Here is a 24,246-nt window from a genome sequence, read left to right as displayed (position 1 = left end):
ATGCTCCCATTGGCTTTATTACAGGATAGAGGAAGTAGACAGGATCCTCCAATCTGTAAGCTTTGTTAGATCCAGGTGCCTGCATGGTTAAAGCCACTCAGGAGGTAACCTATGGTTAGGCCCATGCAGTGATGTCTGCTTCTCTGTGGGAGGGGGTTGTCCACTCAGCTTTGAAGGAGACTTTGCTGTGCCCCCTCCTTAACAGGCCACTGCTGGATCCAACCATCCTGGACAATTTCTGTCCAGTCTCCAACTGTCAGCCTCACTAAGGTAAACCAAACCATGAATTAGCTCCACAGGAAGGCTAAAACTACGTTCACTGAGATTGGTTATAATAACAGAAACCTGCAAGTCTGATTGTGCTGTAGTTCCTTCTCCTTATCAGGACATTCTGGACTTAAAAAATGCTTCAGCCCCTTTTGCCTAGGCAACAGTTTTTGCATATCTCCATCAAAGTCATCCTCCTTACTCTCTACATCAACCTCACCTTTCAGGAGACGGTGAGTGAGAGGGTGGTTGGGCTTCAGCTCCAGAGGACCTTGGAGGAACTGACCCATTTCAGTTGGGTTCCAGGCCAGGGTTCAGTACAGACACAATATTGGTCACACTTGTCATTGAGTTGTGGCGAACCCAGGATGGGTATGGTGCATCCATCCTGGTGCTCTTTGATCTGTAAGCAGCTTTTAATACCACTGACCACAATGTCCTGTTTAGGCCAGCTTCCAAATGGTCTTCAAGGCAGCCCCATGTACAGTGTATTACCGTAATCCAATCAAGAGGTAACCAGAATGTAAGTGACTGACTGAAGCCTCTCTGGTCCTGGAATGGGTGCAACTGGTACACAAGGTGAAGGTGCAAAAAGGCCCTCCTGTTTTGCAGTGGTTGTCCTCCTTTCTCTGTGGCTGTAACGAGCTGCCACCTGTTAATCCCAAATCCAGTAACTTTCCTTGCAACCAATATTGATTCAAAAGAAAGCTCATTTATTGAGAATAAGTGTACAGATCCAAAGCATTGCTAAGACTGATCAAAAGCGCACCAAAAGCTGTTTTTCTTACTCCCCCCCCCCCCCACATCGCCCTTAGTTCTTGGTCCTCTGATTCTCTTGCTGGTATGACCTTGAGCATGCCAGAGCTTGTGATAAGGAGCCATCTCCTTTAAACGGTTTCTCATTCCTACTCCCCCCCCCCACACTTTTACAATGGCAGAACTGCAGCATGTAAAAAACTATTTTTTAAAACTAGCCATCTAATAATCTATTATAAAATCTTGCGAGGATTCTGACATGCTGCCCCTCCACAAAAGAGGATGTCAGTTGGATGATTCCTCTTCTTCTCTCTAAAGAAGAAAAAGCAAAGAGAAACATAACACAATAACCCTGCTAATTGTTAAGGTTTTGTAGGATAAACATCATAAAATTTTTTAACTAAATGTGGAGCCTTTACATGTTTCTTGTCAACCCATTCAGCCATTGATTTGGGAAAATGTTTCCACTGAATTAAAAATTGAAACACCTCCCCCCCATGCTTTCTACTGTCCAGTATCTCTTTAACTTCAAAATGTTGTTCTCCTTCAACCATCATCGGTTTAGGCGGTGCTGGGGAGGGATGCCATTGAGATTACTCTTTATAGGGTTTAAGCAGTCCGCAGTGGAACACTGGATGGATTCTTTAAAAGGTAGCAGGCATCTGTAATCGTAGTGAAACTGGATTAATTACTTTATCTATAATAAAAGGCCCCACGAACTTTGGAGCGAGCTTTCTGGAAGGTTGTAATGATTTAAGATGCTTGGTAGATAAAAGAACCTTATCTCCTACTTTCCAGTCTTTTTCTGGGGTTCTTTTAGCATCTGCAAATTTCTTGTACGTTGCTCTGGCCTCCTTCAACGACGCAGCAATCTGAGGCCACACTTGTGTCATTTGTTGGACCCATTCATCAACTGAAGTGACTTGAGTAGATTGTTTAAGTAGTTCTGGGATTGGTACAAAGTCCTGTCCTGTAGCTATTTTAAAAGGGGTGAGGCCAGTGCTTTGGTGCACTGCATTATTATAAGCTACTTCAGCAAACAGTAACAGCTCATCCCAATTGTCTTGTTGGTAGTTAATGAAACATCTCAAATATTGTTCTAACACTGAGTTCAGACATTCACATGATCCCGCCCTCTGGGGGTGGTACCCCAAACTCAAGCCTTGCGATGCCCCCAGTAGTTTTAGAAATGCCCTCCAGAACTTGGCAGTAAACTGGACCCCGCGATCCGAAATTATTCGTTCTGGGACACCATGAGCTCGGTAGACGTGTTGTATAAATAACTTAGCCAGTTTGGGTGCTGATGGAAGGGATTGGCATGCCACAAAATGTGCTTGTTTGGAAAAAAGGTCTGTAACTACCCAAATAACTGTCTTTTTGTTGCTTTCAGGCAGGTCTACAATAAAGTCCGTGGAAACTTGCTTCCAAGAAGCCCCTGGGTTTGCTACTGTCTGTAGAAGCCCCATTGGTTTGCCCCCTCTTTTTTTTGCCATTGCACAGGTGGGGCATGTAGCTACATATTCCCCTACATCTTTTCTCATTGTTGGCCACCAAAATTGTCGCCTGAGTAGATGTAATGTCTTCACAAAACCAAAGTGCCCAGCTGTTCTGCTGCCATGACTTCTTTGCAAGACCCACTTTCTAGCGTCTGCAGGGACATACAGCTTATCTTGCCACCACCATGCCCCTTGTTTGTTCACTAGTAATTGGCTGTTGCTTTTAAACCAATCATCCTGAGCAATCTGGGCATTTAATTTTTTCAACAACTCTCCTTCTAGTTGTTCTTCACCCCTCTTTTTCTGAGCTCTAGTGACCACCCTTAGGGCTGTTTGGGTACATGGAATTACAGGAGCGACTACTTCCTCTCGCTTGCTGTTGTGTTGAGGCAATCGAGACAGGGTGTCTGCCAGAAAATTTTTTCCCCCAGGAATGTACTTCAGGGAGAAGTTAAATCGATGAAAATATTGTGCCCATCTCATTTGCTTGGGTGACAGCTTCCTCGGTGCAGTCAAAGCTTCTAAATTCTTGTGATCAGTCCAAATTTCAAAGGGATGGGGTGATCCCTCTAACAAGTGTCTCCAGCAAACTAACGCCCAGCGCACTGCGAACGCTTCCTTTTCCCACACCAACCAGCGTCTCTCAGTTTCTGAAAATTTCCGGGATATGTATGCACATGGAAACAGCTCCCCCCCTGCCCCCTTCTGTAACAACACAGCTCCCACTGCCACATCCGAAGCATCTGCCTGTATGACAAATGGCTCTTCTGGATCAGGGTGCTTTAAGATCGGTTCAGCTGTAAACAGACGCTTTAAACTTTGAAAAGCTTCCTGGCACTCCTTAGTCCAGGCCAGGGGGGCTGCAGGTTTTGATGCCTTCGCTTTGTCCTTGCCCTTGGTTTTCAACAAATCGGTGAGTGGGAGTGCTACTTGGGCAAAGTTGGGTATAAATTGCTGATAGAAGTTAGCAAAGCCCAGGAAACTTTGAAGCTGACGCCTGGTTTTGGGAGCCTCCCAACCTGTGACGTCCCTCACCTTGACCGGGTCCATTTCAATTCCCTGATGCGAAATTCTATACCCCAAATAGTCAATTTTCTGCTTATGAAATTCACATTTGGAGAGCTTGGCATACAATTGAGCCTCCAGTAGCTTTTTTAGTACCTTCCTGACCAATTGTACATGTTGCTCCATGGTCTCAGTGTAAATCAGGATATCGTCCAGATAAACCAACACCCCCTGGTATAAATGCTCTTGTAACATCTCATTTATAAGTTGCATAAACACCCCCGCTGCTCCTTTTAATCCGAACAGCATTATTTCATAACAGAAACACCCCAGGGGCGTGTTAAAGGCAGATTTCCATTGATCTCCTTCCCGGATTCGCACCCTGAAGTAAGCCTACCTTAAATCCAGTTTTGTGAAAATTTTCCCTTTGGATAAATGAACCAACAGATCTTTCATCAAAGGGAGTGGGTACCGGTTGTCAGCAGAAATGGCATTTAGTCCTCTATAATCTGTGCACAAACATAGGGAGCCATCCTTCTTTTCCCTAAATAGCATCGCTGCAGCAATTTGAGAATGCATAGGTACAATAAAGCCCCTCTTTAGATTCTTATCAATGAACTCCCGCAAGGCTTCCAACTGTTTGGGTGTCATTGGATACATTTTCTTCCTTGGAAATTTAGCCCCAGGCTCAATCTCTATGGCACAGTCACAGGCGTGATGGGGGTGGGGGGATAGCTGATCTGACTCCCTTTCGCTAAACACCTCCTGCAGGTCAAGGTATTGCTTGGGAATCTGAGTTGCCCCCCCCCCGCCTTTTCCCCACTCACAGCGCCCATCTCTTCATCTGACAACGTTTCGGTAACTTCTCCAACTTGCACTCCCCCCTCCTTTGGGAAACGCAAGATCTTTTCCTCCCAGTTCACTTCTGGGTTCTTCCTTTTTAACCAGTTCATGCCCAGAAGCACTGGGTTGCCTGCCATGGGAGTCACTAGGAATTTAATAGTCTCTTTATGGTCCCCCATAGTTAGCTCGAGCTCTTCAGTGCGATACTCCACCGGCCCTCCCCCCGCTGGGGATCCGTCCAGCTGGGTAAAAACCACAGGGGTTTTGAGTCTCTTTAAGTGCAGTCCCAAACCCCGGGTGAGGGCAGGATTAATCAGATTTCGGGAGCAGCCAGAGTCTATCAGCGCCCGTATCTCTGCCTTTCGGTTTGTCCTCACCACCCTTAGTTCCACCCAAATTTTAATGGGACTCACCCCCCTCTCTTCGCTCTCCGAGTCCTCTCGTGAGCTGCTTTCTTTCTCTGGAAGAGCAGCCGCCTGTCGGAGAGAGAGCGGAGCTAACAATTTCTGGATTTTGCCGCCGCCACGTGTTGCCACTCTAGCTCCCGTCTCGCTGCCTACCGCCGCTGACTCCTTCCTGCCGGGCTTCGAAGACTTCAGCCCCTTCCGCTCCGTCTTCTTGCCTCCTTGCTCTGTCTTCACTTTAGGGCATGCAGCGGCAAAGTGCCCCGGCTCCCTGCAGTTGAAACAGACGCGCTGCTCCTGCTACTTCCTGGCGCGCTGGTCTTCGCCTTGGGTGCCGCCCTCTTTGTGCCGGGTAAGGGCGGAAGTCGGGTTCTTGCTTCTATGGTGCGCCATTGCTCCTCCACCTCGCCGGTCATAGCAACCCATCCATTAAAGGTTTTGGGGAAACCCCGGCACACCACGCGCTGCAACAACCCGGGTTGCAAGCCTCTCTGGAAGAACTCGATCAGGAGCTCTTCAGGCACGTGAGGCAGCCTTTGAGCCAACCCCCAAAATTCGTAGGCGTACTCTGATACCGACTTGGACCCCTGCTTCAGCCTTTCCAGGTCGCGTCGTGCTTTAAGCGCCACGCACGGGTCTTCAAAGCACGCGCACAGAGTCACCATGAAATCCTCTAATCTCCTTAAAGCCCGGTCCTTCGCCCTGTGCAGGCCAACCACCCATTCTGCAGCCGTACCTTCAAAAAACTGGACACATAGGAGACCTTCTCTTCCTCGCTGCGGAACAGACCTCCATAGCCTTCCATGTAGATTTGCACCTGGGTGATAAAGCAAGCAATCCGCTCAGCATCTCCCCTGAATTTCATGGAGATGCCCCGCTGCTGCATTGGGCTCTTCTTGGCTCTGCTAGGTGTGAGATCCTCCTCCTCCTCACTGGAGGTCTCACCTTCGGCCGACTGCTCTGCCGCCTCCGTACCTCCCGGTGTGGCTGCTGACTCTCGTGTGGGGGGCGTAAATCCCCCTCCAAGCAGTTGATCCACCGCTGCTTTTAGCGCTCGCACATCATCAGATAGGGACCCCATCTGTCCTTCCAATTTCCCCATGGGATTTTTCATCGAAGGGCCCCATCCCCTTGTTGCCGTTGCCTTCGCCCCCGCTCGGGCTTGGCGTGATGATTGCACCGGCTTCTCCTGGGTTATCACCTTCACTTCCAATGGAGGGGGGACCGGTCTCTCTTCTTCCTCAATTACATCATCAGCCATCCCACTGCTCGGTTGGTCCCGGTCAATGTGAGGCTTTGGACTCCCTGCAGGGCAATCTCCCTGGTGGAAGTCTGCACTGGGAGTCTTAGCAAAATGTAGCGAGCTGCCACCTGTTAATCCCAAATCCAGTAACTTTCCTTGCAACCAATATTGATTCAAAAGAAAGCTCATTTATTGAGAATAAGTGTACAGATCCAAAGCATTGCTAAGACTGATCAAAAGCGCGCCAAAAGCTGTTTTTCTTACTCCCCCCCCCCCCACATCGCCCTTAGTTCTTGGTCCTCTGATTCTCTTGCTGGTATGACCTTGAGCATGCCAGAGCTTGTGATAAGGAGCCATCTGCTTTAAACGGTTTCTCATTCCTACTCCCCCTGCCCTTTTACAATGGCAGAACCGCAGCATGTAAAAAACTATTTTTTAAAACTAGCCATCTAATAATCTATTATAAAATCTTGCGAGGATTCTGACAGTGGCCAGTTCCAGTTGGTGATGATGGGAGAAGTGGAGAACATGGAGTGCTACAGGGCTCAATTCTATCTCCTTTTGTTTAACATCTACATGAAATCTCTGGGTGAAGTTTTCCATTGTTTTGGGATCAGGTATCATCAATACGCTGATGATACCCAATTATATATTTCAACCCTAGGCCAACCAAATGATGCTACTGAAGTCCTGACCTGGTGCCTGGAGGCTGTGCAGACCTGAATTGTGAGGCTCAGGCTCAATTCTGACAAGACTGAGTGGCTCTGTTTGTTTGAGCCCTCTGGTTCCAGTGACCCTCCATCTTTAGTCTTTAATGGGGTTCCACTTCCCCATGTGAGACTGGTGCACAATCTGGGGGCCTCTTGGACTGAGCTCCTGCTCAAAGAGCAAGTGGCAGCTGTGGCCAGGAGGGCCTTTTCACACCTTCATCGTGTGTACCAGTTGCACCCATTCCAAGACCAGGAGGGTCTTCAGTCAGTCACTCACATTCTGGTTACCTCTTGATTGGATTATTTTAATAAGCTCTACATGGGGCTGCCTTGAAGACCATTTGGAAGCTATGGTTGGTCCAGAATGCAGCAGCATGGGCAGTGATGAGTGTGTTGCAGTATGTGCACAGGTCCTTGCTGCTGTTAGCCTTGCAAGGTAGTCCAAACAACAAGCACAACCAGGAGTACTAGCTCCATCTTTATTGTAAGTTTACATTAACAGAATCTTGCAAGTCTGAAAGTACCCCTCCCTCACTTTTACTCTTCCAAAAACTAGGGAGGGTCCCTTCTAAGATGATGGCTGATATCATATTGATATTAGATTGATATCAACATATTGATATCAACCATCAATAGACACATAGAGATAAACCACATTTACACACTATTCAAAAGAGACAATAAAAAAGCTAAGAAGGAAACCAAAAGACCAGAACACATCCTCTCCAGCAATCAATACCCAGATAAGCAGGGATTAACATCAGACAAACAATCAAGCAGAAAACAATACCCTAATCAAGGGACTACCAAGGAGAAATCCACACCCCCACCAACACTGTCAGGGCAAGCTACTGTATATAAACAGGGAGCAAACCCCACACTCACTAGCACTGGTGATGTAACCTAGTTGGGTAATGAAATGTCTGCAAGCAAACAGAGAGCACCGAGGACTCCACAGAAACCAAGTCTGTGAGTTATATGAGAATAAAATGCAGCTGTGTCTCTCCCCTCTTTTGATGAAGAGCACTTTGGATGAGAGTAAAACAATTGTTTTAACTAGGGAAATGCCTCTTGCTCTTGAATAGAGCAGGAGAATTGCCAACCCTTTCTTAAGAGCTGAGACAGTGGTTTTACATTTTTTTTTTTTTAATCTGTGCTCAGTTGTTACCGACTCTGCAGTGACTGCTTGGAGAGTCTTTTTGCAGTTTTCAAGGCAAGGTGTTTCAGAAGTGGTTTGCCAGAGCCTCCTTCCTAGAGCAGAGCCCAGCTGGCGAGCGCAGGAGGCGGGGTTTCCGTTGCTTCACACCTTTCTCGGGCGAGCGCGGCTTCCGCGCTACCGGCAACTGCTCCCGACTCCTTTGCAAGGCGCTGCCAGCATTTTTCCTCCCACCGGGGTGAGAGTCCCCATTTATCTACTCACGTAAGTTTTCGAGCTGCTGGGTTGGCAGGAGCTGGGGAGGCAGCAGGAGCTCACCCTGTTGCGCGAAGGCTGGGCCCGAACCGCTGAAGCGTCGACCATTTCTGGCCGGCAACTTTCAGCGTCATTAAGCCGCTGTGCCACCGCGTCCCCCTGGTTTTACATAGTCAGCAAAATTAGGTATGAACTTTCAGTAGAAGTTAGCAAAGCCCAGAAAATGCTGCATGTCTTTCACATTACTGGGGATGGGGGTGGGGGTTGGGGGAGGGCAGGGGCCATGATAGAAAAGATTGTACCTTTGCAGGATCCATTTGTATGCCTTCAGTTGAGGTCCTGTAGCCAAAATAGTCTGAGGCAGGTCAAATGCATACTTTTCCAACTTGGCAAAGAGCTTGGTGTCCCAAAGTCTTTGCAGTACTTTTCTGACATGTGTGTCATGCAAAGAGGGATCTTTGGAATAAACCAAGATGTCATCTAAGTACACCCACCACATACTTGTCTCAAATGTCCAAAACGATTTCATTCATGATTCTAGAAAAGATAGCTCCAAAGTTAACCAAAATGAAAGGCATCAGAGGCTGTCAGATATCTGTGCCCTTCTCTCATTCTGATTAGGTTGTGAGCAGCACTCCTTAAGTCTAGTTTTGTAAAACTGCATGTATTTCAGGCTGTCTAGGAGGTCTGAAATAAGGGGGAGGGGGTAGTGGCCTCTAATAGTTATGCCGTTCAGCTCTTTATAGTCATGAACACTTGTAGCGGCATTGCAGAAGAACATTGTATTTTGAGGAGATAGTGACATCTTTTGAATTCTCCTTCATATTAAGAAGGGTATAGAAGTTTAGAGTTCACTCTGAGTCATAATAATGTTTAACTGACTTGTTTTTCACTTTTGCTTGGGAATAAAGAGAAAGGAAGAATCTTCACACAGATGTGGGGGGGGGGGACCTCAAGTTTATCTGTACAGTTCCCAGACATTCCAGAGTCCAGTCAGGTCACATGATAAGTAGGTGTTCCATCTAGTCAAGGTCAGATCCTTCAATCCTGACACCATGGAAACAAGGTCATGAGGTTTTAGTGCAAGATAGGGATAAAAGACCTTCATATTGCCTCTTGAGCTGAGCTCTGACACAGACCTACCGCTGAGTGCTGTGTGACTTGGCCATCTTGGGGTCTCTCCACTGTTGTTTCATTGGGGGTCCCAAAAGCTGAAGGGAGATTGGTGATCATCTTGCTTGGTATGTTATGCTTTTATCTGTTATATGCTTTTATGTTTCTGTTGAATTTGCCTGCTCATTTTAACAATAAAGCTTAAAATCTCCTTACCTACTGGTACGTTTATTGCCTCTGGATCCTAAAAGAACCAATTGTCTTGTCTCTGACCAGTGCTTGGCAATACACCAGTATGCAGGGGGGGTTCCCCGTTTCCCTTCTGAGTTGCTGTTGCCCCCCCCCTTAGTTTTTGGGCACAAAAAACACAGTGCAGATGCTGGTGAGTTGGAAGGGCAAATAAACCCCTTTTTTACACTGACATCCAAATATTTCTTGAGGATGGCTAACCTGTGGGACATGATCTCTTTGCTGTCTCTTTGCTGGGATTTGGACTCCTGGTTTCAAATTAATGGTGCAATCACATGCTTGATTGGTGGGGAGTAACACATCTGCCTCCTCTTCTGAAAACACATCTGCAAACTCTGAATACTTTTCTGGTAGTGCAGATCCTCCTTGTGCTGCACCAGAGTCCCCCCACTAAACCTGCACTGCTTGTAAGCAGCGTGGCTGACATTTAGTGGAGGGGAATGTGAGTGTCCCTTGTGCCCAACCTATATCTTGATTGTGTTATTGTAGCCACTCTATTCCCAAGACAATGGGCACTTGTAAGGAAGCAATCACATAGACTGGTATAAACTGTGTGATCTTTGACTGTCAACTGCAAAGAGTCGTGTGCTACGAAATCAGCCCCACTCATAGTGGCTGTCCATCAATCGTCTCGACCATCACTGGGCTTTCTAGAGTCTGAGTTGGCAACTTTAATCTTTGTACTGTATTTACATCTATGAAATTTGTGGTTGCCCCCGAGGGCACAGAGTTCTACTTTCTGGCCTGAATCTAAACAAGGAGTAACAGAAATAATAATGTATTCTTGTTTGCTGTTGGCTGCCTGAGCTCTCCTTAGTTGTCTGCTCCCTGCTTCTGAGGTCCTGGGAGGGAGGCCGGTGAAGTTTCCATGGTTTGCTGCTTTGAAGTGAGTTGGGCACTTGCTGGCTACATGCTCCACTGATTTACAAGTTCTGCAGTTTGTTGCTGTGTCAGGCACTTGAGTTTTCCTCGTGCATGATCTAGCTATGTGTCCGAGGGCCCTGCAGTAAAAACACAGTCCCAAATCCCTTCTCCTTTGCTTCTCTCCTGGTGACAGGAATCTCTTGGTTGCTCCAATTTGCATGGGCTCTCCTGCACTGAATTCCGAGGAGGTCACAGGAAGGGGATGTATGGGGGAAGAAAGGTTGTAGGGTCTTTTCCCCTTACCATTTTTTCCCTGCCCCAACTTTTCCAGCCAGTCATCTATTATTATGCAACGTTGTCACAGCTCTTCCAAGGTATTTGGGGTGTCTTGCCTCATCAGCTCATCTCTCAGATCTTTGCAGCCTTCTCTGAACTGGTCAGTCAGGGCCAAGTCATTCCATCCTACATCTCCAGCAAGTCATTTAAAATTCCAAAATATATGACCTCATTCTCCTCTGTCTCTGCATGAGTTTTCTCTCAACTAGCAGCGATTCTTTGTATAGGACCCCCAAAGTATCCCTTCAGCTTACACATGAAGTCCTGATAATTGTTCAGCATCGGATCATTTTCCTCAATGATCAGAATGGCCCATTTGGCTGCTGCTTCCTTTAGCAAACTTAGCACGAAAGTAACTTTGGTGCGATCTGGCGGAAGCTCCACTGGTCTGCCTGCCATAAACATTTCACACTGAACTGTGAAGGTTTGGAATTGATCCTGGTCCCGTCCAAATTTCTCTTCTTGTCTGTAGGAAGAGACAAGAAGCAGTATTACAACTATAATGTAAAGTAAAATGTAAAGACACTGAACCAGAAACAGACATGGAGAAACAAGGAAAGTCTTCCAAAAGATCTCTGAATGCAAAAGGAGATTCCAACCTCAAACTGGTATGCTACAGAATGCCAACGGACAGTAAATACAGGTAATCCTCACTTAACAATGGTAATTAGGACCTGAATTTCCATCGCTAAGCAATGCAATCATAAAGCGTGATGTTATGTGACAGTGCCGCTTAGCAATGGCAGTTCTGGCAGTCTCCAGTTACCATTGTTAAGCAAGGACCACGTGGGTTGTTAAGCGAGGACCTCACATGATCACAACCTCCGACTTCCTGCCAGCTTCTCCATTGACTTTGCTTGTGGGAAGCTGGGAGGGAAGGTAGCAAATTGTGATGACTGTGGGATGCTGCAATGGTCGGAAATCTGGGCTGGTTGCCAATAGCCCAGATCATGATTGTGACCACAGGGGTGCTGTGATGGCTGGAACTTCGAGGACCGGTTGTAAGTACCACTCATTCAGTGTCATCACAAGTTTGAACAGTTACTGAATGAGTGGTCATTAAATGAGGACCACCTCCATTTCAAAGAAGATCAAATAACGATGGAAGGAGTATATTGAAATTCTGTACAGTAGAGTTGTCAACATCCAAGATACCTTAGAAGATATTCCCTACTTTCAAGACCTAGAAGATGGTTAGATCAGCACTCCTGTTATCACCAAGTCAGGAACTGATAGAATACCCACAGAAATATAGCAAGCAACAGAAGAAGAATCAGTAAAGGTTCCAACCAAGCTATGCCAGCAAATCTGGAGAACAACACAGTGGCCAACAGATTGGAAGAGGTCAATATGGCAACTGACGGACCCTGATGGGTTCCAGAGACAGCTGGGGGTTATTCCTGATGGCACAGTCTGACTGAAGCCTTAGCTGTCATTGGAACAAAGAGGGTGGCTGAGGCCTTGGATCAGATTGCACCCATGCAACCTCTTTCCTCTTGTGGATCCCGCCATTCCCCATGGAGGATTTGAGAGAGAAGAAATGAGAGAACAGATGTCTAGAGCACCACTGGGGGACAATAAGGGATGAACTCAACTGAACATGGGTGAGAGCCACTATCAAGGCCTACCTTGTGGTGGTAACGGTGGCAAAGCAGCAATACTTCTCTGCCCTTATTGTGTCTGCAGATAGCCAACCAGTGGCCTTGTTTAAGGTGACATGAGTCCTCCTGGGGCAGGGGGACTTGGAGGTCTACCTACAAGGCTGTGTGGAGGAATTTGCAGAGCATCTGTGGGACAAAATCGCCTGCATTCATTCCAGGTTGGATGCCAGCTTTAGTATAGATCCAGGAGAGATGACTGGGGTACAGTCTTGCCTGATTATCTGGGAACAGTTTGATCCTGTAGGGCTTGAGGAAGTGGACAGGATCCTTATGACTGTGAGCTCAGCCACCTGCTCCTTAGATCCATTCCCCTTCTGGCTGCCTGGGGGTGTTGTGTGGTTGGATCCTATTGGTGGTTAATTTTTCTTTGAGAGAGGGGGTTGTTTTAACCCACCCTTAAGGAGGTGTTGGTTCGCCCCTTCCTCAATAAGCCATCACTTGATCCCACCATACTGGGCAAATTTCATCCAGTATCAAACTTCCCTTTTTTAGGGAAGGTTGTGGAGAAGATGATTGTGCAGCAGCTTCAGTGGGCCCTGGATGAAGCAGATTACCTTCAGTTGGAATTCAGGCCTAGGCATAGAACGGAGATGTTATTAGTCGCACTTTTAGATGATCTCTGGTGGGAGTGGACAGGGGTAGTGCATCTGTCCTTGCTCTTCTTGACCTCTTGGCGGCCTTTGATGCCATTGACCATGGTATCCTTCTGATTGGCTCCATGGGCTGGAAGTGGGCAGTGCAGTATTGCACTGGTTCACCTCCTTTCTGCAGGTCCAGTCTGGTTCTGGGACTTTATCATCTTTGGTACTGGATGGGGTAGCACTGCCCCAGAAAGACATGGCGCGCAATCTGGTGGTCCTTCTAGACTCATGACTCCTGCTTGAGGAGCAGATGGCAGTCGTGGCTAGGAGGGCCTTTGCAGAGCTTCATGCTGTGTGCCAGTTCTGTCCCCTCCTGGACCATGAGGCTCTACTCAGTCATTCACACCCTGGTCACCTCCAGAATGGATTACTGTAACATGTTCTACATGGGGCTGCCCTTGAAGAGCATCTGGAAGCTTCAGCTGGTGCAGAATGCAGCTGCGCTATGTTATGTGTGCCCCTAGCAGGGCAAAAATTATACCTCTGTTCCACAAACTGCATTGATTGCCAGTTTGCTTCCAGGTACAATTCAAGGTGTTGGTTTTTACCTTTAAAGCCCTACATGGCATGGGACCAGGTTATTTGAGGGACCACCTCTTCCTGATTACATCTACACCTCCCACCAGGTCAGGCAGGAGGGGTATGCTGCAGGTTCTATCTTCAAAAGAGCTCCATCTGGCTGGACCCAGGCAGCTTGCCTTTTCTGCTGTGGCCCCCACCTTCCAGAACATAATTCCCCCTGAGGTGAGGTTAGCCCCATCTCTGTTAGCCTTCCAGAAGGCCTTTAAAACTTGGTTTTTCACCAGCTTTGGGGATCCCAGGGAGAGCCTGCCACGTGGCTATATGAGATTAAATGATGGTTTTTTTCTCCTGTTTTCTTGGGTTTTATCTGTTTATTTATTTTTTATTGTTTTTAGATTGTTATGGAGTTTTTAACTATTGTGTTGTACGCTGCCAGAGTCACATGTTTGTGAGATGGGTGGCTATATAAATATGCTAACTCAATCAATCAATCAATCAATCAATCAATATACATTTCAATACTAGAAAAACGAGAGTTAACAGAGTGTGCAAACTATCATACAATATCCTTAATTTCACATGCTAGCAAAAATAATGCTTAGGATCATCCAACATAGATTAGAGCTCTATGTAGAGAAAGAGATGCCAGAAATTCAAGCTGGCTTTAGAAAAAGCTAAGGGACACAAGACATTATTGCTGATGCACGCTTGATAATTGAGAAAACCAAAGAATACCAAAAAGACATTAGTATTTCTTCACTGATTATAGAAAGGCCTCCAGTTGTGTTGATCATGTCACATTGTGTAATGCGCTCAAAAAAATGGGAATCCCAGAACATCTCATTGTCCTTGTGAGAAACTTATACAAAGGTCAGGAAGCCACAGTACAGACAGAACATGGTGGAACAAACTAGGTCCAGGTTGGCAAAGGAGTGAGACAAGGCTGTATAGTCTTTCCTAGCTGTCATCAGTCAAGGACTACCTGTATAGGTTGAGTAAGTAAGGGAAGACTATACTTACTCAACCTATACAGGTAGTCCTCAACTTATGATGGCAATTGGAACTGGAATTTCTAAGCAAGGTGATCGTGAAGCACAAACACATCGCTTAGTGAGGGCAATCCCTGCAGTCCCAGTTGCTGTCATTAACTGAATCCCACGGTTGTTTGGAGAGGCAACTTCCTGCCGGCTTCCCACAACCAAAATCAGTGGGAAAGCTGGCAGTAAGTTGCAAGCCCCAGGCCCACAGGTAGGTAAGTGGCTGCTGCTGGGTGGGGAAGGAGCAAGGGCTGGGGCAGGGGTGTGAGGGAGTGTCGGGGAGGTTGCATGAGGGTGTGCAAGAGGCACCATGAAAGTTGGGAAGGGTGTGCAAGGGTGCACAAGAGTGTGTGAGGGTGCAGGAGGATGTATGAGAGGTATCGCAGGGGTCAGGGAGGGTGCGTGGGGGTGCTGCGCAGGTTGGAGAGGGTATGCAGGGGTGCGTGAGAAGGGAAGCTGGACCATGTCATTGGTGACAACTTCATCAGTGAGGCTGGATTTCAGTAACATCTGGGCTAACTGTTGCACAGTCTATTGCAGGTTACTCTTTGTACTCTTGAAATGTCATGTTCCTGAATAAAAAATAGATGGAAACCCATCTTCCCCAACCTGCTGACTTCCAGATGCATTGGGATTGCAGCTCCCAGATTTCAGAAGCCCCTGCTGGATGGCGACAATTCTGGGAGTTGCAGCTCCACCCCGTTTGGTAAGCACCAGGGAAGGGAAGGCTGGTTGTCTACACTCTGCAGAAAGACGCATCGGCTCCTTCTCAGAGTGATGCCCAAGGGAGTTCCCAGACGGCTTCAATGGAAAAGGCCGATGGAAATCAAGCATTTCGGAACCTCTCCATGTGGGGAGAATTTCATATTAGAATGACTTTGCAATTCCACCTTGCATGGTTATGTGCAATAAAGTTTGCTATCTGTGGTAAAATTGTGGAAAGGCAAGGAAATGTGCTAATTTTCTATGTCATTTGCATTCAGGAGGGGAAATATAATCTTGAATTTATTGTGAAATACATTTACAGCCAGACAAAACTTTTTTTTTTCTGTCTGCCTTTTAACTCTTACATAGTATTTACCATTAGAATCCACTCTTCCAAGACAAAAATCCCTAGAGTTTAGTTTGGAAAGTCTAGTATAAACTTTCAGCTAAGGAAATGAAATGTTTTGGATTCTCTCCATTTTGATTATCAAAATCTGGTTGTTTTGTTGTTAGTTTATTTAAGTAATTAAATTCCTATAGGCCTTTTGCTATGTTTTTTAAAAGCCATGCTAAAATGAACTTACTGAATGGAAACGAGAACAAGGACATTTAAATCAGAGATATATAGCGTAGTCTTCCATTGCTTCTAAATTTAAATTCTTTCCATCCCATTTCTTTATTTTAAAAGAAATTTGCACATTTTTAAAGCTGGATGCAAATAGCATTTTGAATTCTCTACCATATTTGTGGACAGTGAAATTGGGTGGACATCTCCCCAAATTTCTCCAGGACAAAGAAAAACTGCAATCATTTCTGAAGGAGACGATTCCTTCTTAGCAGTGGCTGTTGCACAAGCCTCCTGGGAGGTCTCCCCTTGGAACTGGATGGAGGTGGGGGGGGGGATGGAAATGCTGCAAAGGGATGAGTGATGGACCACAACACATCCAATAGAAGACACATCCTCTCTCCAGGCGTCTGGTCACCCATGCCTTCTAATCTGAAAAAGCCCTGGCAGGAATCCCCCCCTTCTGAGAAGTCTCCCCTCGGGGTTGGATGGGACTGGGAAGAGACAGGCAGGCCACTGGGGAGGATTTCCTGTGATACATCCCTCTGTCCCCTTGCAGCCTCTCTAGTTGCTCACAAACCAAATACTTCCATGGGTCAAATTCCCTCTGGATTTCTTCCCTTTGAATTAAATGGAGGTGGGGAAAACCATGGAGGCTGCAGGTTACAATGAAAGACAGGATTGTCACATGTAAGTACACCACCCCCCCACCCCCCCACCCCCGGTCACCCCGTCGCTAAATAAACGTAGGAGAATGCAGTGGTTAAAAAGAACAAGCCAATCAGATAAAAGATGAGGTGCTAATTCAGTTTCACAGATGCTTGGATACACAAAGCTTGGGTGGGTGCTGCCCCACCCCTCTGGGTAACTGCTTTTCTCCAGTTCTCCCCTGGGGAATTGCTGTCGCAGCAGCATCCTTCTTGCAACACAGCTGAAACAAGGGCAGCGGGGGAACAGGGGGTCCGCTGCTGCTGCTGCTGCTGCTGCTGCTGCGGCTGCTGCTGCGGCTGCGGCTGCGGCTGCGGCTGCTGGGAGAAAGGAGCAGGGCAGGGGAAGGAGGCTCTTCCACTTCTCCACCACCATCCCTCCTCCTCTCCCCTTTGCCGCCCCATCCTCACCTCCGCACTTGCTGAAGAGCCCTATTGCCAGCCCTGACAGTAGCAACAGCAGATCACCACAGGTCTTCCCGAGGGAGCCATTTACCATGCTGCTGTCTAGGGTGGTGGCCGTGCTCTTCAGCAAGCAGAGGTGAGGCAAGGAACTGAGAAAGAGAGAGGTGCAGGGAAGGCAAACTGTTAAGACAGGAGGTAGTAGCAGGCTGTGCAAGGAGTTCCACAAGATCAATGTTCCTCTGATCCCAGGGAAAAACCGGGGAGGCTGGGAGAGATCCTATTCCACTCAAAGGAGGAATGGCCATGGGGATGCAGAGCCCCATGGCTGAATAAGAGGGGACAGCCCATAGCTAGCCAGTTGGAGCCCTGCAGGTCACCAACCTCCTCTTGTGTGAGAATGTCCTTAAGAGACAGGAGGGGGGGGAAGGGGGAGCAGTAGTCAGATAAGAGGCAGCTGAGCCCGCAGGGGCCGTGGCAAACATCTCAGAAGGGACCCTCCCTAATTTCTGGGACGGAAAAGGTGAGGAGGGAGAGATCTATTTCAGACTTGCAAGATTCTGCTACTGTAATCTCACAGTAAAGGTAGTGTCAGTACTCATGGTTGCTTGTCTGGACTACCTCAAAGGGTTAATGCTCTGTCTCTGCCTCCACGTGACACAGAAAGTTGGCATGGAGGGGGCTTCTTCTGCTTTCTGCTGGAACCCATGCCTTTCCTGCAGGATCATCTGCTCGCTTGAGCCTGCCTCAGCAGAAGACTGGCCCAGATTGGCAGCCCGAAGTGAGGACTTGTCAGTGCTGGGTTCAAGGAGTGTGAGTGGGTCAGCCTAATGGCAGGCTTTAGAAGAGCGAAGCACCAAAGACTCAGGCCCAGATGGATAAAGGAGTTTTGCATTTCCCATTGTTGTTATTCTTTCAATCTGAAGTTCATTCTTTCCAATTTATGAAGACATTTATGAATCTTGCTAAAGTCTTAAAAGCTGCTGGCTTATACATGCTTTAAATTAATTAAATGAAAGAAAAATAAATGGAATAAAATTCTAACACAACCCTATTCACACCACAGATACGTAGCCCAATATACCAAACATACTTTTTGAACTGGTTTGTTCCTGTATGATCCCCAACAACTTGACTTCAGAAGAAAAACTGTAATCCCCTAAACTTCATGGAGATGGCAGCCAGGTTAGCATTATGGTCTGAGGCATTTAGGATCTATAATTTGACAAAAGGGGGGGAAAAACCAGAAGATAAGAGAGACAAGGATAAGTCAGAAGCAATATGGTTGATTACTACGAGGTATGATATGTTTACAGGTTCCGAGAAATTCTTGTCCTCTCTTGCAGACAATTTCATTTGTCAAAGGTAGAAGAGGAAACAAGGGGGTCTGCTACCCTTGACCTAAACATCACCAAGAGGGAGGAAAAGATTGAGGGAGTAAAGATAACTGGGACCCTGGGAGGCAGTGACCACACTATTTTGGAATTCCAGATGGCACAGGGAGGAGAAACTGCAAACAGGTTTCAATCAGACTTCAGAAGAGCAGGCTCTTCAGAAGGATCCAATGGCTTGATATCCAAAAGGAGCAAAATGTCCAAGAAGGCTAGGAGCTTCTGCGAAATGAGATACTGGAGGCACAAACCCAAACAATTCCTACAAGAAGGAAGCATGGGAAACACCTAAAGAGACCAAACTGATCCACACAGAACTTTTTAAATTACTTAAAAAAAAAAAAAGGGAATGTACAAGAAATGGAAAGAGGGGAATATATCCAAAGAAGAATACAAAGCAGTTTGGAAAAACTGCAGGTGCAGCATGAGAAAAATTAAAGCTCAGTACAAGCAATGCACACCAAAAACACCACCAACAAAAACGACAATAGCAAAGGGTTTTCAGGTATATCTGATGGGAAAGGAAAGTCAAGGAGATAGCAGGCCTTCTTCAGAGAGAGTACGGTGAAATGGTTAAGGAGGACGTTGAGGGCAGATCTTCAGCCTCAACTATTTTGCATCTGTTTTCTCTCAGAAGGTGAACAAACCCTCAGTTGGCCCTCACTGTGCCACTGGGGGCGTGGGGGGGGGGGAGTGAACTGAAGCTCATGATAAGCAAAGAGCAAATGAGGGAATTCCTAGCCAGTCTAAAGGAGTTAAAATCCCCAAGGCTGGATGAATTACAGCCTAGGTTATTGAATGAACTAGCCGAGGTAATTGCAGAACCACTCTCTGTAATCTTTGAGAAATCCTGGAGCACAGGTGAGGTCCCAGATGCCTGGAGGAGGGCGAAGGCTGTTCCTATTTTCAAAAAGGGAAAGAACCAGGACCCGGGAAGCTGCAGGCCTTGAGCTTGATGTTTGTACTAGGCAAGGTCCTTGAACAGATGACCAAACAGCATGCCTGTGAGCCCTTCGATAAGAATTCATTAATTAAAAAGAGCAACATGGATTTATGCCAAATAAGTCAGGCCAGACCAGCTTGATCTCCGTTTACGAGTTGCTAGCCTGGTTGATTGAAGAAATGCCATGCATATCGTATATCTGGACGTAAGCAAGGCTTTTGACAAAGATTCTTATAGCTTCATTATTAACAAAATGATCAAATATGGGTTTGACAACTCAGCCATTAGGTGGATCCACTGTTGGCTCAAGGATTATACTCAAAGGGTGGTTATAAATAGCGTCAAAACTACCTGGAGAGAGATCTCGAGTGGAGTGCCACAGGGGTCTGTTCTGGGCCTGAACGCTGTTCAATGTTTTTATAAAGGATATGGATGAGGGAGTTGAGAGAATGCTTCCTAAGTTTGCAGATGAAGTTAGGAGGGGTAGCTAAAATTTAGGAAGAGATAGAAACAATTCAGAAGACTTAGGCTAGAACAGTGGGTGGAAACCAACAGAATGAAAATTAACAGGGAGAAATGTAAAGTCATGCATCTAGGTTAGAAAAACAAAAGAAACATGTACAGAATGGGGAAAATCTGGCTCAAGAGCAGCGCAGGTGAGAAGGATTTGGATGTACCAGTGGATCACAACCTCAACATGTCCCAACAGTGTAACGCAGGGGCAAAGAAGGGCCAGTGACATCTTGAGAAGCATCAAGAGAAGCGTAGACTCCAGATTGCAGGATGTAATTATCCCTCTCTACTCTACCTTGGTCAGGCCTCACTTGGAGTGCTGTGTTCATTTCTGCACATCCTAGTTTAAAAGGACAATGATAAACTGGAGCAATTCCAGAGAAGAGATGCTAAGATGGAGAAAGGCCTGGAAACTAAGTCCTATGAGGAACAGTTAAAAGATCGAGGTAATTTTAGCTTGCAGAATAGTTGAGAGGGGACACGATAGCTGTCTTCAAATAGTTCAAGGGCTGTTCTATTGTAGGGGGTCCAGGCTAATTCTCACTTGTGCCAGAGGATCACACTAGAACTAATGGGATGAAACTTTAAGGATGTAGATAGAGATTTGACATGCGGAAGAACCTCTTGACAGTAAGAGCGGTCAGTCAGTGGAATGGGTCACCACATGGAGTGGCTTCTTCACCTTCACTGGAGGTTTTCCAACAAGGTGGATAGTCATGGTATAATGCAGTGTGCAGGGGATTGGACTTGATGACCTCTGAGGTTCCTCCCAACTCTATGATTCTATGATTGCTATTAATTAGCCAGAATCAGAAGTTCTGTCTTTATGGACAAATTAATGGAAGAGAGGCCTCTCTGGAGATATCAGGTTGCCCCAGGCCTAGCAATAACCTTCTGTCTGGAACTTGATATTCTCATGGGAATTCAAGAACTTGAGCAAATAAGATACGTTATTGTGGATACAAGCAACCTTAAGACAAAGAACATAAATGTATGTGTATATGCCCACAGGTTGAAACCTTGCCCTTCTTTCTCCTGCCCTTTTGTAACAGATTGCGACAGTCCGTTCATCATGCTGCCCCAGCATGAATTGGCCGAATGGCCTGTCAGGTCCCAGACGGTTTCCTGCTTGGCCAGTTCTGCCCTCACAGGGAAGGGCTGCGCATGGAGCCCTTGCTGTGAATACAGAAGATTAGATGATAGATAGATAGATAGATAGATAGATAGATAGATAGATAGATAGATAGATAGATAGATTTGCATATAATTCTTTGACCAGCTGGTATCAAATTATGAGAAATTGCAGGTTAGATTTTAAACAAGCCACAAAGAGTTTCCTTAGAGCCTTTCCTGACATCAGGCTTAGGCTTCCAACTGAATGCCATGGTGACATCCTAGCTCTAATCCAATGTATATCAGGGCTGCAAAGAAAAAGTGCCTTGGAGTGCACAAAGTTGTGAACACAAGACTTGTCTGCAACAAGGAACAAAGCCTTTTCCTCCACAGCTGTTGCACAAGTGCTAGAAAAGACACATTTGGTTTAAGGAGTTTTTCCTAATGAGGAAAAGCCATTTTTACCTTTAAAATTAACTATATGCTTGACGTAGTTGTAATTCTCAAAAACTCATCCGGACTTGTGCAGGATTGACAGGTTTTCCAGTTGAGATGACTTCTCATAACATTGCCTGAATTCTTTTTAAGCCATTTTGTTTCCATTTCAGGCACAGCATCTGGAATCAGTAATTCCAGAATCAGTAATTCCAGTAATTCCAATGTTGGTGTGTGAATTTCAGAACAGAACTTCCTTCTCTCCTTCTCCCCAGTTGTCCCAAAGGCAAGTTTTCCGCCATGCCACCCACACCATTGAGGTCTTCTGATGCAGATGCACTTTGAAAGGATTTTGAGGTTTTTCAGTGTGTCCATTTACATTTTTTGAAGATCTTCCCATAGCCTCACTCCTAAAAGCAGCTTCTTGGAAAGCTGTTTTTTTTTTTTTTTTGCAAAATAGCAAGTAAATATATTCAAATATACATAGACAAGTACCAGGTTTGGAGTGGGTAGAAATGCTAGGAAGTTATATCTTGGGCCATGAAGTATTTTTAATTAATTACCATCCATGGTAGCTGTTACCCAGGTTGAAGGCAGGAAAGGTAAATACTGATTGGTTGATATTCTTTGTAAGTTCTACATGCACAAAAATATAGATATATCTGTGATTAGAGTCGCTTAATCTGATCTGAAAAAATAAAAACAACTCAGAAACATTCTGATTGTTTTAACAGTATATTGTAAAGGTTTGGAAAATTAATGCTGATGTAACTTTCAGTTAGATGTAAGGTACATTAAGTAATTGTTAAAATGACTTGATCTTATATTACGTATTCCCATGAATATACTGAATTTTTGGGAAAATGAGGACACTCATACATTATTTTTTAAATCAAGTGATTCATATTTTATCCTATATTTCAAGATGCTGCAATAAACTTTTAATATTAGGTAAATAGCTTTATCTTTTATATTTCGCATTTCAAGGAACAGCAATAAATAGATAAATTATAAATCAGCCATCTATGAAATCCTAGGATGTGTGTGAGAGGAAAATTCCTCTTCAACTCTTAATTGCTTTAAAAAAGAGAATATGATAGCTTCTGCTAAAAAAAACCTCCTCTCCTCTTAAAGCATTATTAGTAGCTTTGGAAAAATATGTAGTTTAAATTATCCTTCATATATTTCCTTAATAACTATAAATTTCAACAATACGTTTTTCAAATTTAAAATGTTTAATAGAAAATTTTAAAACAATAATGGATATTTGGGTGGAGAAACATTTCCATCTGAGCACATTATTTCATACTTTCAAATGAGACACGTTGTTTCAGAACAACTGCAGAGATCTGGATTATTTTTAGAAAAAAATTGCTAAAAGTTCTCAGAAATTGTATCTTCTTGTAATACAGCGAACTGGCATAAGAAAAAAAGCTGGATTATATATGGAGTAAAGGGATAAATGAGAATATATAGGCTAAACTAAAGAGAAAGTGTTAGCAGACGCATCGTTGCATTACAAGCTCCACCACTTTTGTATACCATGTGATTCATGTGCAAAATGGGGCAGGGCTTGTATTGCAACTGCACATTTGCTATCTGGTCCTTTTCGATGCTCCCCCCTCCTCCACGGATACCATGAGTTGAAGCCGTATAGTGGGGCTGTGCAAACCTCAAACGGATGATTCAATTCCCTTTTTTTTTTTTTTATACAAGTAGCACATTATGTGCCATTTGCAAAAGAAGACAACATGCCAATGAGCAGTGCCCGGAAACCAGAAAGCAGGTAGGCAGAGATTGTTGGAGCTTACTGTTTAATTTTTTTTTTTTAAGTTCTCACTTTTAATTTAGAGTTGCTTGACACATATAGGCCTTTTCTGGACAATTTGGAGATTGCTCTGCTGTCCCTTCTTCATCCCTACCATTTCTGTCTTAAAAGAGATTCAGGGAATATTTAAAACCTATTGCAGTGACACCCTTGAAGTTACCTGGCTGAAACATGGAAGGTTCATGTCTTCTGAATGTCTGTCATCCTTGTTGTTTTCACCATCCCATTCTGCAAAGACCGAAGAAACAAACAAAAAACCAGCTGCCTGTGTTTTGATGCTGCCCCATTATAGCAAATGGTCAAGTCTTCTTCTGAGTCCAGAATCTGTTTGAGTTAAATTGGGTTGCCTTCAAATCTTGACTTGCATATTGGAATTGAACCTTGCCACCTTTCATTCTTACATTTCAAGCAGGTTGGCGGATTTACATTTAATAAAAAGCATTTAATTGCAGGTGGTGTCTTCTTCTTCTTTCCAGTTGCTTTCCTACCCCTAGTGGCTAAATCCAGTGTCAGAAGAGGTTGGCAACTGAGGAGGAGAGGAGGGAGAAGAGAATGGAAGCCAAGGAGGGTGGGGAGAATTTGCTAACCGTTTCCCTATGAGTGCTGCTATTTGGCCATTGCGTGTGATTGGAGGATCCTGACCTAGCCGAGGCAATTTCAGGGGACATATAAGGAAGGCAGTGCCACCCCACCCCCTGAGCAAGTTCATTGAGGAAGTAAACAGGGAGACGGGCAGGTTGCTCAGGGGAGACACCCTTTATGTTTGATTGTCTCTCATCTGAGAAACATGCCATGTTTGCTCTCCTCCCTGAAACAATACATGCAATAAAAAAAAAAAAGTAGAAGCATTTTTCATTCTTTCCTTCCTTTCTTCCTCCCAGGTGCCTAGCAATTAAGTTTTAAAGAAGCTGCTGTTGTCACTAATGGAATCTTTTTAACTGGTTCGCCACTCAAGCAGGCAGTTTCGGGGAGCTTGGAATACGCAGGGAGGGAGGAATTAATCCCATTTGCTCCTCCAGTAAGTTTCTCTTACCCTTCTCAAATATACCTGCAAGGTCTGTTGTCTTTGAAAAAGCCTCTGCTGCT

The sequence above is a fragment of the Python bivittatus genome, unplaced genomic scaffold (assembly GCF_059951505.1).
Source record: "Python bivittatus isolate LINGU-HERP-01145 unplaced genomic scaffold, Pbiv_v1 ctg000790_np1212, whole genome shotgun sequence".
Taxonomy (NCBI): domain Eukaryota; kingdom Metazoa; phylum Chordata; class Lepidosauria; order Squamata; family Pythonidae; genus Python; species Python bivittatus.
Note: the sequence above shows the minus strand (reverse complement) of the source record.